Source organism: Capsicum annuum, chromosome 8, assembly GCF_002878395.1.
Source record: "Capsicum annuum cultivar UCD-10X-F1 chromosome 8, UCD10Xv1.1, whole genome shotgun sequence".
In the NCBI taxonomy this organism is placed as follows: Eukaryota; Viridiplantae; Streptophyta; class Magnoliopsida; order Solanales; family Solanaceae; genus Capsicum; species Capsicum annuum.
In genome coordinates, this window is record NC_061118.1 from 37064490 (window position 1) to 37078908 (window position 14419).

The window sequence follows — 14419 nt, forward strand, 5'->3', positions numbered from 1 at the left end:
TGTCCTAGTTATAGACAAGTTATTATATTCTGATGTGTTAGAGATTTTGCAGACTGAGATGGATATTGTCTAGATGTCTATTGATTTTATTCCGTATTGTAAAATTGAACTCAGAGTATGACCATGATTCTGTTTGTTTATTTCCGCATTTCTGTTTATTTTATGTGAATGGTGTTCATGATTGCTAGATAGAAAAGAGGCACTCGGACCTCCACAGTTTGGGATGCCCGTCACGGCCAGGGCCCCGGTTCGGGTCATGACTTAGATTTTCTAGAATCTTTATCCGACTGAAAATCTAAATCAGTATACCCAATAGGTACAAGATCTTCGGAGTGAAAGACAAGCATGTAATCCCTAGTCCTTTTACGGTACTTGATTATATACTTAACCGCAGTCCAATGTTCTTGCCCAGGATTAGATTGGAATCTGCTAACCATGCCAACAGCAAAGCAGATATCTGGTCTAATACACAACATAGCATACATAAGGCTCCCTACAACAGAAGCATAAGGAACCCCCTTCATTCTCTCTATCTCATCGGTCATTTTGGGCGACTGGTCTTCTAATAAAGTAATTCCATGCCTAAAAGGAAGGAATCGCATTTTGGAATTTTGCATGCTAAATCTTGCAAGAATAGTATCAATATAAAGTTCTTGAGATAAACCTAATATCCTTTGTTTACGATCTCACATAAGCTTGATCCCAAGGATATGACCCGCTTTTCCCAAGTCTTTCATATCAAAACGCGAGCATAGCCACTCCTTAACAGAATTCAACATGCTCACATTATTTCCTATGAGCAAAATGTCATCTACGTACAAAATAAAAAATGCTACTCTGTCTCTATCCCATTTTTTATAAACACATGACCCATTTTCACATTGATTAAAACCAAAAGTCTAAATCGAATTATCAAAAAAAGTATTCCATGCTCTAGATGCTTGTTTCAAACCATAAATGGATTTCTTAAATTTACAAAACTTATGTTCATTACCACTTTCCATGAATCCTTCTGGTTGTGTCATATAAATGCACTCGTCAAGACTTTCATTTAGGAAAGCCGTCTTGACATTCATTTTCCAAATCTCATAATCATAATAGCAGCAATGGATAAAAGAATCCTAATGGATTTAAGCATAGCTACCGGCGAAAAAAGTTTCCTCATAATCAATTTCTTCTTTTTGAGTAAACCCCTTTGCAACAAGCCTAGCCTTAAAAGTTTGAACTTTTCCATCCACACCTCTCTTTTTCTTATAGATCCATCAACATGTAATGGGTTTGACTCCCGTAGGTGGTTCTACAAGTTTCCAGACTTGATTGGAATACAAAGACTCCATTTCAGATTTCGTAGCAGAAATCCACACTTTAGTATCTTTATCATGTAGTGCTTGGCATAATTAAGAGGTTCCGTATTAAGATCCTCAGGGATTCTATCATACGATTCGCCCAAGAGCGCAAACCGTAAAGGTTTTCTAATCATTCTCCCACTACGACAACTAGTCACTACAGGATTTGCTACATTTGGAACTAAATTTTGAACAAAATTTTGAACACCCTTAATGTCTTCCTGTACTATGACAGGATCCTCGATATTATCCTGAACGTTTTCCTCCACAATTGCAGGCTGCTCGACGTTACTCCCACTACTTTGAGGTAGTGTAATGACAAGTGTTTACTCTTGTGCAACCTCTTGTCTGTTGATATTTCTCCCACTACGTAGATGCAGTGGTATGTCAATAACGATTTTCAAAAATTGTTCTTGTGTTTCATTATTCGTTATTCTATTTCCCAATTTCTGTAAAATAATTTTACTTCTAAGAACGTGGTTCATTAAATAATCCTCTTCAAGAAATCTGGCATTTGTTGAAACAATTACCTTCTATTCCTTAGGACAATAAAATAAACCCCCTTTCGTCCCTTTTGGATATCCAATAAAAATGCACACTTCTGTCATAGATTCCAATTTATCAATTTTTCCTTTTAGCACATGTGTTGGACAACCCCAAACCTGAATATGCCATATACTAAGCTTATGCCCACTTCATAATTCAGATGGGGTTAAAGGTACTGATTTTGAAGGAACCAAGTTCAGAATATAATTTGCAGTTTCCAATGCATAATCCCAAAAAGAAAAGGGCAAATCTGAGTAACTTAACATTGATATAACCATTTCCATAAGAGTTCTATTTTGGCGTTCTGCCACACCATTTTGTTGTGGTGTTCCTGGAGCCGAATATTGAGATATAATTTCTAATTCTAATAAGTATTTAATAAATTCCGCAGAAAGGTATTCACCACCACGATCAGATCGTAATGTATGGATATGTTTGTTATGTCACTTTTCCGTTTCCATCTTAAATTCTTTGAATTTTTCAAAGCATTCAAATTTATGACGCAACAAATAAATGTATTCCTATTTTGAGTAATCGTCTGTGAAAGTCATAAAATACTCAAAACCACCTCTTGCTTGTATATTCATAGGACCACACAAATCAGTATGAATTAATTCTAACTTATTTCCGGCTCTATTTTCTTTAGAAGGAAAATGTTTCTTGGTCATTTTACCTTCTAAATAGGATTCACAATTGGAAGTGCCTCCACTTTTAGTGAACTCAAAGGTCCATCAGAAACCAACTGTGAGATCCTATTTAAGTTAATATGACCCAGACGTAAGTGCCATAAGTATGTTTCACTCAATTCTGAAATACGTTTTCTTTTATGTGATTGATCAACATTATTGAGTTCTATTTTTGTAGCATTTCATGGCCGTTTACTTTGCAGCACGATTTTACTCACCAAACATCTCTTTGAGAGATTCAAGCATATCATAAGCATTAGTCATGGAACGATGTTGATGTTGCAACACATTTTCCATGGAGGCAAGAATGTAGCATCTTGCCATCTCTTCAGCCTTGACCCACTTATCGTAGGCTTTAATCTCATCATCAGTGGGTTCATCCGACTTAACAAGAAATTCCTCAACCATCACAAATTTAAAGCCCTCAACAGTAAGAACAATATCCAAATTACATTTTCAGTCCACATAGTTAGGGCCTTCTAATTTATTTTGATTCAGGATAGAAGTTAAGGGATTGAATCAAGACATGGTTAATCTATTATATAATCAAATCAAAATAGATCATTAGACATGCTGCAGAATAATAAAATTCTTCAAAACCACATCGCACATATACCCATGCACATAAACAATTAGAATCCTTAGGGAAACTTAATCATTTAAGCAAATATACATGTAATGTCAGATATTTTATCTCTTAAATGAAACAGAACCAACTCAGTTGGAGAGTCAACTGTTGATTTAAGTTAGATAAATATCACATTTCATAAGTTTTTATACCATTGAATCAACATGTAACTTAGTTGAAAAGTTAATACAAGTCATCAAAACAAGAGACTATAAAACAGTATTACAATATACAAGTTTATCCGATGGGGAAGATGATCGATGTCAACATGTAAACTCATATTATGCACTGTTATTAACCCCTGGAAATCATAAGGAATGATTCCTATCACTACTGATTTGCAAAAAATATTTTTTTTTGAATTTTTGATTTTTCCAAAAATATAAAAACGCCTAAAAACTAATCAAAACGATCCCGAATGGCCAAAAAATTGCCTGAATCATAGCTTACTGTGTGTATTGTTTAGTGGGTCATTTCCAGTAAACGTACCGAATTTCAGGTCATTCAGAGTTCGTAAAAAACTGAAGAACTCCAAAATCGATCAAATCGACAATTATTGGCCGAGCTGTTGCGAGGGACAGCAGGGCTGCCTGTATTGCTTGGCCTTACTGCTACTGTTCATATAGTGAGTAACAATTATAGTTGGTCATAATTGAGACTCATCATCGTTTTGTCCTTAATCACAAAACTAACTTTCACAAAACATGCAAAATCCATTTTACACTTTCTTGATGATAAACTTAAGTTCTGTTGGAACAATAACATCATCAAAAACATGAAAAACAGCCAGCAACAACATGATATCAAAAACATGAAAACAGTCAACAACAACATAATTTATACAATTATTATCTGAAATATGTACAACAAATCATATAATTTTTTTTACATTATCTAGCATATGTAAGAAGACTACTGATACCAATTGTTAGAACATTCACATCGGAATCAATAATTCTACAAGATCAATAACTTACATAATATCTAGATACCATAACTAAAATAAGAATCAGAAAACTTACCTCTTGAAGCTTTCACAAACTCGTTCAACGCTTTGCTTTCCAGGACTGTGATCTTCTACCAAAATCGAATTAACCTTTTTCAATCAACACTTGAGTGGCAAGTGATTATTTTTTAGAAAATAAGATTGTAAAGAAGATTATCTTGAATAAAAAAATCAACCCTTATTTTTTCCCAACCTTTAATGAAAAGGGAAGATAAAGGGGGCAAAACATTTTTTTCCCTTATTGCTGTAATTATGCCATTAAACGTTTTTGACTTTATTATGGGTTTGATACCCAAAACATTTTTTGGCCTTAATGCAGTTATTAAACCTGATTTTTTAATTCATTCTTTCCTTATTAATAGAAGACGAGTAATTAAAACAAAATCACTTCTTCTATAAAGTTTTTCCTTTCTTTTCCAAAATGATTAATTAATCCGGTATGGTAGGGACCGCAAATTTATTAAGTGAGGCTTCCAATTATGATATTAATTCGGTGATGAAAGAATTATCATATCATAATAAATTATAAATTATTCCACTAAAAATCTATAATTGCACTCCTTGATTCAAAATCTGTCATTACATCTTATTTAACTCCCCATGTTAGAATTACCAACACCAATCAATTAAATTAAATTCTCTGAAAAGAATTTAATTCATTGATTAATTTAATCCTTTATTTATAATGCTTAACTTATTTCACATGACGGATACAAAATCCACTTGCAGGGTTTTTACGTGAAAACTCATAAGAAACTGTAAAGGGTTGTATTCTATCTCAAGTTCGAGACATGATTCTATCAACTAATTAATATTTCACTAAGTGATTCATCATCATCCAACCTATTAGAAATATGTTGACTCACAAAAGAGTCTCACCTTTTAATAGATTAAAACGACAAAACAAACCACATAGATCATAATAATTATATCAAGATTAAGCGTACAAGTACATGTAATGGACTAGAGACATCGCTTATTAATATTCAAAACATAAACGAAAATCTCTAATTGGTCCGTTCAATACATACGAAATGTACTAGCACAAGAAGGTGGAAAAGATCAAATTATATTTAATCTTGTGCTACAATCATCAAGATTTTTGTCCTACTTCATCTTTGATTGTGAACGTTAATTTATTACTTATAAGAACCGGCAATTTTAATATTTCGTGCATGAGTTAAAATACTCCATACACAAAATTGTCTACTATAAAAGCAAAGGACACACATGTTAACACAATGATCTATTCAAATAAAGATTTTATTAATATAATAAATAATCTTTGCATGGGATGAAAATATAATACTATAACACAAATTACATGGTTAATAGTATATCCTAATAGGTTTAATACACCAAACTGACTTTTTTTTTTTTTGTGTGTGAACAAGAGGAAAGACAAGTGGAATAATTTGTTGGAAGGACTCTTTTGTGAGAATTTTTCTAAGGAAGACTTGGTAGTCAACAAGGGGTCTTTTTCAAAGGTTAGATTTAAGTATAAAAAAAGGTCTTATTTTCTACTCTACTTTCTTGCCCCCCCCCCCCCCCCCCCAACCAATATATATATATATATATATATATATATATATATATATTTTAATTTACGTGGCACAATCTAATTTAATATGAAATTTAATAATGAAATAAATATTTTTATAATTTGTGATTTTGACATGTTATAATTTTTTGTGGCTATAAAATTTTTGAAGCTTGTAGTTTTTAAAAAATGTGTAATATTTATATTTATGTGACTATTGAAATTGATTCAACTTTCTATGCATAGACTAGAGTAGCATGGTCCGTGCCAGCACAGGCCCAACATTAAGATATTTATTTGTATTTTCAATCTTAATATATTTAAATAAAAGTTTTTAATAAAAGGATTGCATATATTTTTTAGAATTCATCCGGAATCTAACATGTATTCAACATATGTTATTTTAATATGTAGTTAGATAATTTAAGTTGTTAACTATTGTAATTTATAATAATTTTTATGTAATTTTCAAATTAATAAACGTTACTTTTCTTGTCCAAATTTTTGTGACATTGATAGTCAATTATATTTTAAAAATAATTTAAGTTTTTAATTATTGTGATTTATATTACTTTTCTTCTATTCCAATTTCAGTGACACTAATATAATTTCAAGTGTCGACCAAATATTTAATATCTTTTAAATTTTTTAAGTTGTTAATTATTGTGATTTCTAGTATTTTTCATGTAATTTTTTTTGAAATTTATAACAGATTAAATTATTTTTAGATATTTTAAGTTGTTAACTATTGTAATTTATAATATTTTTTATGTAATTTTTGAATAATATATGCTACTCTCCTTGTCCAGAATTTTGTGTCGGCAACAGCCAATAATATTTTTTAAATAATTTACATTTTTGATCATTGTGATTTATAATATTTTTTCTGTTTCAACTTAAGTGGCACAATGCTTAAATGACCATAATAGTTAATTAGGGGTGATATAGTAAAATCACGACTGAAGCAGCGAAGCATAAATGTCTTGAATGACTTACAACAACTAATTAGAAGTGACATAGCGAAATTACTAGAAAAAATACTTGTGAAAAATTTAAGTGGACCTCATATAAGACGCCAAACTAATTAAAACATCAAGAGTTAATTTATCATTTTTATAACTATTTTATTTTTATTAAATATTATTAATTTTTTAATATTTAAATAACTTATAATAATTAATTAGGGATAATATTTAGTAAAACTATGGTTGAAGCAGTTGAAACAGACATGTCACTAACATCTACTTTTTTTTTATTAAATATTATTAATTTTTAATATATAAATAAATTATAATAATTAATTAGGAGTGATATAATAAAATCACGATTGAAGCATCTTAGTCAAACATGTCATAAATATTTATTTTATATTTTTTAATTAAATATTATTTATTTTTTAATGCATAAATAACTTATAATAGTTAATTATAGTTGATACAGTAAAATGATGGATTCAATATTATTAATTTTTCAATACCTAAGTGACTTATAATAATTAATTACGGGTGATACATTAAAATAACGATTGAAGCAGCTGAAGCAGAAATCAGTCAACTTTTTAAATTTATTTGTTAATTATCATTATTTACAATACTTTTTATTTCATTTTCAAATTCAAATAATATATGTTGCTTTATATCTTCTTTTGTCCAGTCCCCAATATATGTGGTACTAATATAATTTTTATAGTCAATCAAATATTTTATGTGGACATATCATTTTATTATTCTTAATTTTCTAATACATAAATGACTTATAATAAGGGGTGATATAGTAAAATCATAATTTGAAAGACGACAATTTAATTTAAAACATCAAGAGTTAATTTCGTATTTTATGTCTATTTTATTTTTTATTAAATATTATTTATTTTCTTAATATCTAGATGATTCATAATAATTAATTAAGAGCGATTGATTATGTTATTACTATAAAAATTAATATTTTAAGTTATTAATTTATTGTGATTTGTGGTAACAAATTAATTTTGAAAATAATAGATAATTAAATAAATAAAAAAAATTTACTTCCAATATGTTGTTATAGTTAATTAATATAAATTAATAGAGTACATTAAATATTTAAATCGTTATTATGAAATAATGAAATTATTATATTTTGGGACATGGTATATAATTAAATGGAAGTGGGTGATTTTTTTTGGTCAATATGGAAATAATTATAAATCACCCGATTGGTTGATGAATACACGTGGAAATTTATTTACTTAAAATGCCCTAAAAGGCCATGATGGGGAGCCACGTGCAGGAGGCCATGTGGCAGTTATGGGCCAATAACTTTGTATCTACTCTAATTTTCATTGAATTTCTTGTTTGTTCCAAAAGTCCATTTGAATTTTCTTTGAATTTTTTATTATTTCAAAAGTCTCTTTGTAAGTAATTTTTCCTTGAAATTTATTACCATTAATTAATTATTCTAAGTTATTTAAATATTAAAAATTAAGATTAAAAAATAATTAATAATATTAAAAATAAATATTTTATGATGGCATATCATTTTATTATTCTTAATTTTCTAATACATAAATGACTTATAATAAGGGGAGATATAGTAAAATCATTGTTTGAAAGACGACAATTTAATTTAAAACATCAAGAGTTAATTTCACATTTTATGTCTATTTTAATTTTTATTAAATATTATTTATTTTCTTAATACATATATGACTCATAATAAGTAATTAAGAGCGATTGATTATGTTGTTACTATAAAAATTAATATTTTAAGTTATTAATTATTGTGATTTGTGGTAACAAATTAGTTTTGAATATGATAGCCAATTAAATAAATAAATAAAAAATTACTTTCAATATGTAGTTATAGTTAATTAATATAAATAATAGAATATATTAAATATTTAAACCATTATGATGAAATAATAAAATTATTATATATTAGAATATGGTATATAATTAAATGGAAGTAGAAGGATTTTTTGGTAATTGCGTGAGAGTGAGAGGTGGTCGAAACCACCTCTGCTATATAATAGAAAAGAAAAGAAACTTCAACAATTTTTTAGGAAATTGATGCAAGACTTTCTAGAAAGATGCTTACTTGCAAGTTGCTTCCTCCATTTTACTGGTTCATTATTTCAAAAATAGATTTTTATTTTTACTTATTATTTTTAATATATCAAGAGAAGATATTTCTTTTTTCATGTTTTATATTTAGCATTAATTACTTATTCTTCATAGCATTTTTCAATACTTATAATACGTAACATCAACTTATCATATCTAAAAAATTTTGCACAAAGCATAAGACTAATCAAGAATTCAAGATCTACACCAATTATCACTCTTATAGACTTTTCTTTCTCCTTTAAGAAACGGATAGTCTGGTAGGGTTCAAAGAAAGTCCCCACTCCAAGTTCCAAACACGTTCTTGAAAAATTGGTTCCATTAAACTCTAGTTGTCTTCGTCAAACTTTTTTTCCTTCTTAAAAGAAGGGCAGCCTGGTGCACAAAGCATCTTGCATTAGCTGGGTCTACTTCTTTTTCTTCTTCGAAATTGCATTAACTAAGCTTCAACCACAAGCTAGTCTTGGTAAGCTATATGAATCCTCACTATTCACCGAAAATGACTTGGTAACCTTCATGGAATTGCTTACTCCTAAGTAATAAAAGTTTGATGCTTGTATGAACCTGTACGAAAACTTAATCATTAATGAACCTTTCAATTCAAATTTATTTAAAGATTTCTTATGCCCTTAATTCATACTCAATTTCCCTACGACACTTAAGATGTGACCTTTACACCTAGATCCAATAAAATTCCTAGATTCAGGTTCAAGTACATATGAAGAGCGGTCATATTTGTTTTATCTTTAACTCGAACGTTCAGGGTGTTACATATTCTCAACCTAGGAGTCATCAACTCGTAGACTAACACCAAAGATAGCAATAAAAGAATTTGGCCTTTAAAGCAAACTTTTCGCTCCAAAAGGTCCCTTTTCCAATAATTTTTTCTTCTCATCTTTCGCTCTAATATTTCAGAAGAAAACCATGACACATGCAACCATCTTTGTCCAAAATTGACTGAAACAGAAAAATGCATTGACTTGACAATGTGAACTACTGGTAGTTTTCTGCATTCATTTGTGTGACACATCAAATGATTAGTTCTAAATTGCCATTTTTGCACTATATATACCTCATCCTTACCTCATTTGTGCCCCAAACATCAAGCTCTAGCTTGACGCATCTTTACTTGTCGTATTCAAGTTTTACAGGTGTAATCCTAGTAGAAATCTCTCACCTTTCTAAATTACAAGTTCTTCGTATACGAACTGTTGTTGCGTATGGGCTTAGACTCGGGCTTACAATTTTGAACTGCTCCTTAAGAACTTGACCCAATTAAGTGAGCTTTACCTTGTCTCTGTGAACATCACTTCCTCCATTCCTCTAAATTTCTCTTCTTATTTAACAACTCTATGGCTTCCACGCACACAATTACTCTAACATCTCACACTCATTACACACATTAAAAACTCTTGCCAAGAAATGTGATCAATGACTCGAGAATCACTTGAACTAACACTGGAAATTCAAGTGCCAAGTACCTGGATTTGGTTTCTGACACTGGAATTTTTTTTTGTTTTGACTTTATTTTATTTAAAAAGCAAACGTACACGTACTTGGACAAGCAAGAACTTTTTTTTTTTTTTTTTTAAAAAAAGCAAAAACAAAACAATTTATTTTCTTAGACAAAATAGACCCAACTGGCATTTTCCTTGGCAAGACTAAAGACTTGAGCATTGACTTAGAGAATGACACCTTCTAAACTTGGAATAGAAAGTTCAAGGCAAAACACATACAAACTTAGAGCATATGGAGATAATTCCTTCCCTAATTTCTCTGTTTTGATCGCATTTTTTTCAATAACAATGGTGATCAAACTAACTTACGTATTGAATACGTGCTACCTTTTACCAGTAAATATGAAACAACAGTCTCTCACTCACCAAATTTTATTTTCATTTGTCTATGGTATGTTGAAATATATGAAACAATAGTCTCTCACTCACCAATATAAAAAAATGTTTAATAGCGTTGGACTTAACGAATCAGTGTTATTGAATATATGAACAACATGTCATGTCTGGTCTCCTGCACCGTATTAGAGATTTCGCAGACTGATGTTAAGTACTGTTAAGAGTTTATGAAACTTCATCTTTGAATTTGTTCAGTTGATCTATTATAATGACCATGTGACCGTATGTTGAAAATTCCACATCTCTTGTATTGTTCGATTGACGTATATGGTTCACATGTACAATTTTAAGTTGAATGGAATTAGTGTAAATAATGCCATGTACCTTGTGTTTTTGTTTAAAAAATGATAGATTTCATTAGTCTAAAAAAACTTTTAAGTAGAATTCCACTGAATAAGCCATTATGTAATCGACAAGTAAAATTTGACTAGGTAACCTTCTTGGAATTGATTACTCCAAAGCAATATGCAGATGTAGATTTTTCTTTGCTTAATTTGAAGCTCACAATATTTGTCTAGTTGAACTAAATGCATCAGTGATAGAATATATGAACTATTTTCCATCGACAGAGTATATTCTTGTGGAAAATTGGTTCTATCAAACTCGAGGTCTTTTCCTTTTTAATTCTTGACTTGAAATGCGTCAAGCTTTCTACACCAATTAATACTCATCTAGTCTTTTCTCTTCCCTCTAAAAATTAAACTTAATTAAATAGTTGTTTCTTACTTGTAAGATTAATATTCTCAAGAAACATTATTCTGCATCATGTAAGATTTGGTTGTAGTTAAATCTAATACTATTTCATAACAAGATTAAATAAATAAATAAATGCTTGATCGTTTTACTTATTTCCTGGCTGGCAACGTTGTGGTAGTTGCCTAAAGATGTACTATGTGGAATAACATCATCGAGGCATTCCATCATGGCTCATTAAAAGAAAAATTATCATGTTGATATATATCATTTGGAGTTGAATGGAATTAGAGTAATTAACACCATGTACCCTGAGCACGTTCAAAACAATATCCGACTTTTACTGCTTTTATGACAAATCGTAGCTTTTAGTAGTCCAAAAATATTTTTTAGTAATTAACAACTTAAAATTTGTCTGAATGTGACTAAGAGGGCTTTTTGGAATTGATTACTCCAAAGTAACCATAGTAGATATTTCTTTGCTCGTTTTGTGGTTCACAATATTTGTCTAGTTGGATGTCACGACCCGAGCCGGGTCCCTAGCCGTGACGAGCTGATACGGGTGTACAAAGCTGTCCAACAAGTTCTACAAGCTGTCCTACAAGTTCACGACCATTCACACGTAGCCAAGCTTGGGAGTTACAAAAACTCCAAGCTATGTTCATGCAAATGACCGTGTGTGAGTTTGTACTTGAGCCTTCCAATGGATTAAATGTTTTTAAGTGTGAAGATGAGCCTTGAAGTGTAATAAACTTACACTCCAAGGCCACCCCTTGACAAGGGTAGGATGGTCATTTGTTATCTCACGTTGTGGACTAATATAAATAGATAGTGTTAGGGTTATTTTTGAGTCAGTTCATTCATATTTTGGAAGACAATAAACACTTTATAATATTTTGGAACTTCTCTCTTCCATTGGAGAAGCCCCAATTCCGAAAACTCACTAGTAGAGTTTGAGTTCTTTGAGTTCCTCTTGGTCCAAGTAAGAGCTTGGTATTAATATTCATTAATCTTAAGGTCCTTTCTCTTGTTAGGGTTGTTAGAGCATTGAATATTGTGTGTCAAGTTACTATCCCTCTTGTAATCTTGTTGATTTTGTGTTGTTGGAATCTTGAAGTCTAGTGAAGCCATGTGAGGCTTTGTCGATTCACAAGCATTATTATTGACTTGCTTGTTCTTGTTGTTAATATCATCTTCTTATTCTAAAAACGTGACTCTTGAAGACTAGTGAAGCCGTGTGTGGGCTATTTCGATTCACTAGCACTTGTTATTCATCTTACTGTTCTTGTTGTTGTTTGTTTCTTGTGTTGTGAACTTGTGCTCGTATCATTTGGTATCAAAGATTGTGGTTGATTTTGTTCCAACAAAATCAATCTTGGGTTTGGTAGTTGAAAAATACCAAAAAAAAATAAAAAATAAAGATGCTGAAATCTAAAAATTCCAGAAAACAAAAAAGAGAAATCTGTCCATCTTGTTCTTGGCCGAAAAAATTGTGTTGTGTTGTTGTCTTGGCCGAGATTGGTGTTTGTGTGTTTAGATATAGATGTTCTTTTTTTTGTATAGTTTGTTTCTTGTGTTGATTTCTTTCTCATCAACACAAAAGGTTTCTAAAGCTAAGTTGAGCTTAACATATTGACATTGCTATTGTGGATTTGAAGTGGTAGTATGATGAACTTGAAGTAGGCTGAGTTTGTGTGTTGTTACTTGACTTTAAAGTGAGCTATTGTTGATGAATTGTGGTTGTGTTCTTGAAGTATTGTTGTGGTGATCATCTTGATCTTCTCAACATCTAATATCTTGACCACTATAAAGACTAAAATAGATCCAAAAGGGTTGTAAGACAAGGTTGTAAAGTTGTTTATGAAAAGACTTGCCAACATCACTTCCTTAACTTAACAACCACTTTCCCTTAAAACAAGGAGCCTTGTCTTGTGGAACTAGTAAGCTCAAGCCTCATCTTTTTGAGTTTGAAAAAGTTGAAAAGTTACAAGACTTTACTTTCTCTCCAAAAGCAAAGTCATCCATTACAAAATTGTGAAGATTAAGGCTTCAAGTTGTTGAACAAAATGTATAGACCCGTGACCAATTCCATGAAGCCACATCACCTTAATCACTGTTCACATCATTAATTAAGGTCTATTTGGATATTATAGTTCTAATTATTGATTCTTAGTTTCTTCTAATTGACTCGATAACTAATTAGCAAGCTAGTACATTCCTACTAGGTTGTCAATTAGTCCTTTGAAGCCTTGTATTTGTGTCATCGTTTGTTTGTGTGCTTTTATCGTTTGAATACGTTGTAACTCCTTGAATCTAGTCCGACAAGAATTCTTTGAGTTTCAAACAAGAATCTACTCCGGACAAGAGCATAGTCAAACCTTAAGGATTCATAGGTTACTAGCCAATCTACAACACTTGTAGAGCTCGAGTGTGAGTGATCCGAGAGTGTGTGAGTGAGGAGAGGTTTTAAACTAACTTATTTGTTGCTTGTGTAGGTGATACCTTGACAATGGAGGGTACCACGTCTCAAACCGTGGATTCTAATGAAATAGAGAATATGAGGGTCACTCTTGAGGCTATGACCCGAGCTCTTGAAAGGTTGAGCACGGAAGTGGGAGCCATAAGGGGAGAAGTGACGAATATTAGTGGGAGGTTAGAACAAGTGGAGATTCAAAGGAACTCTCATCCTTCTACTCCTCGACATGTTTCGTCAAGTGCACATGATAGAAATTCCTCCGCCACCGTTACTCCCGAAATATGGCCACAATTGCCAAATCCTTCACTAGCTCGACTAAATGCCGCAAGCCAAACCACTCATAACCCCCTAAACCGAGACTCCAATAGACCAACCCATTCCCAAACTCTTCAAGTTCCGCAAGAGGGACTCAAACGTCAAATTCGTCCACAAAATCCGAACCCTCCCTTCCACGCTCCACTAAACCAAAGACCACCACCTCCAC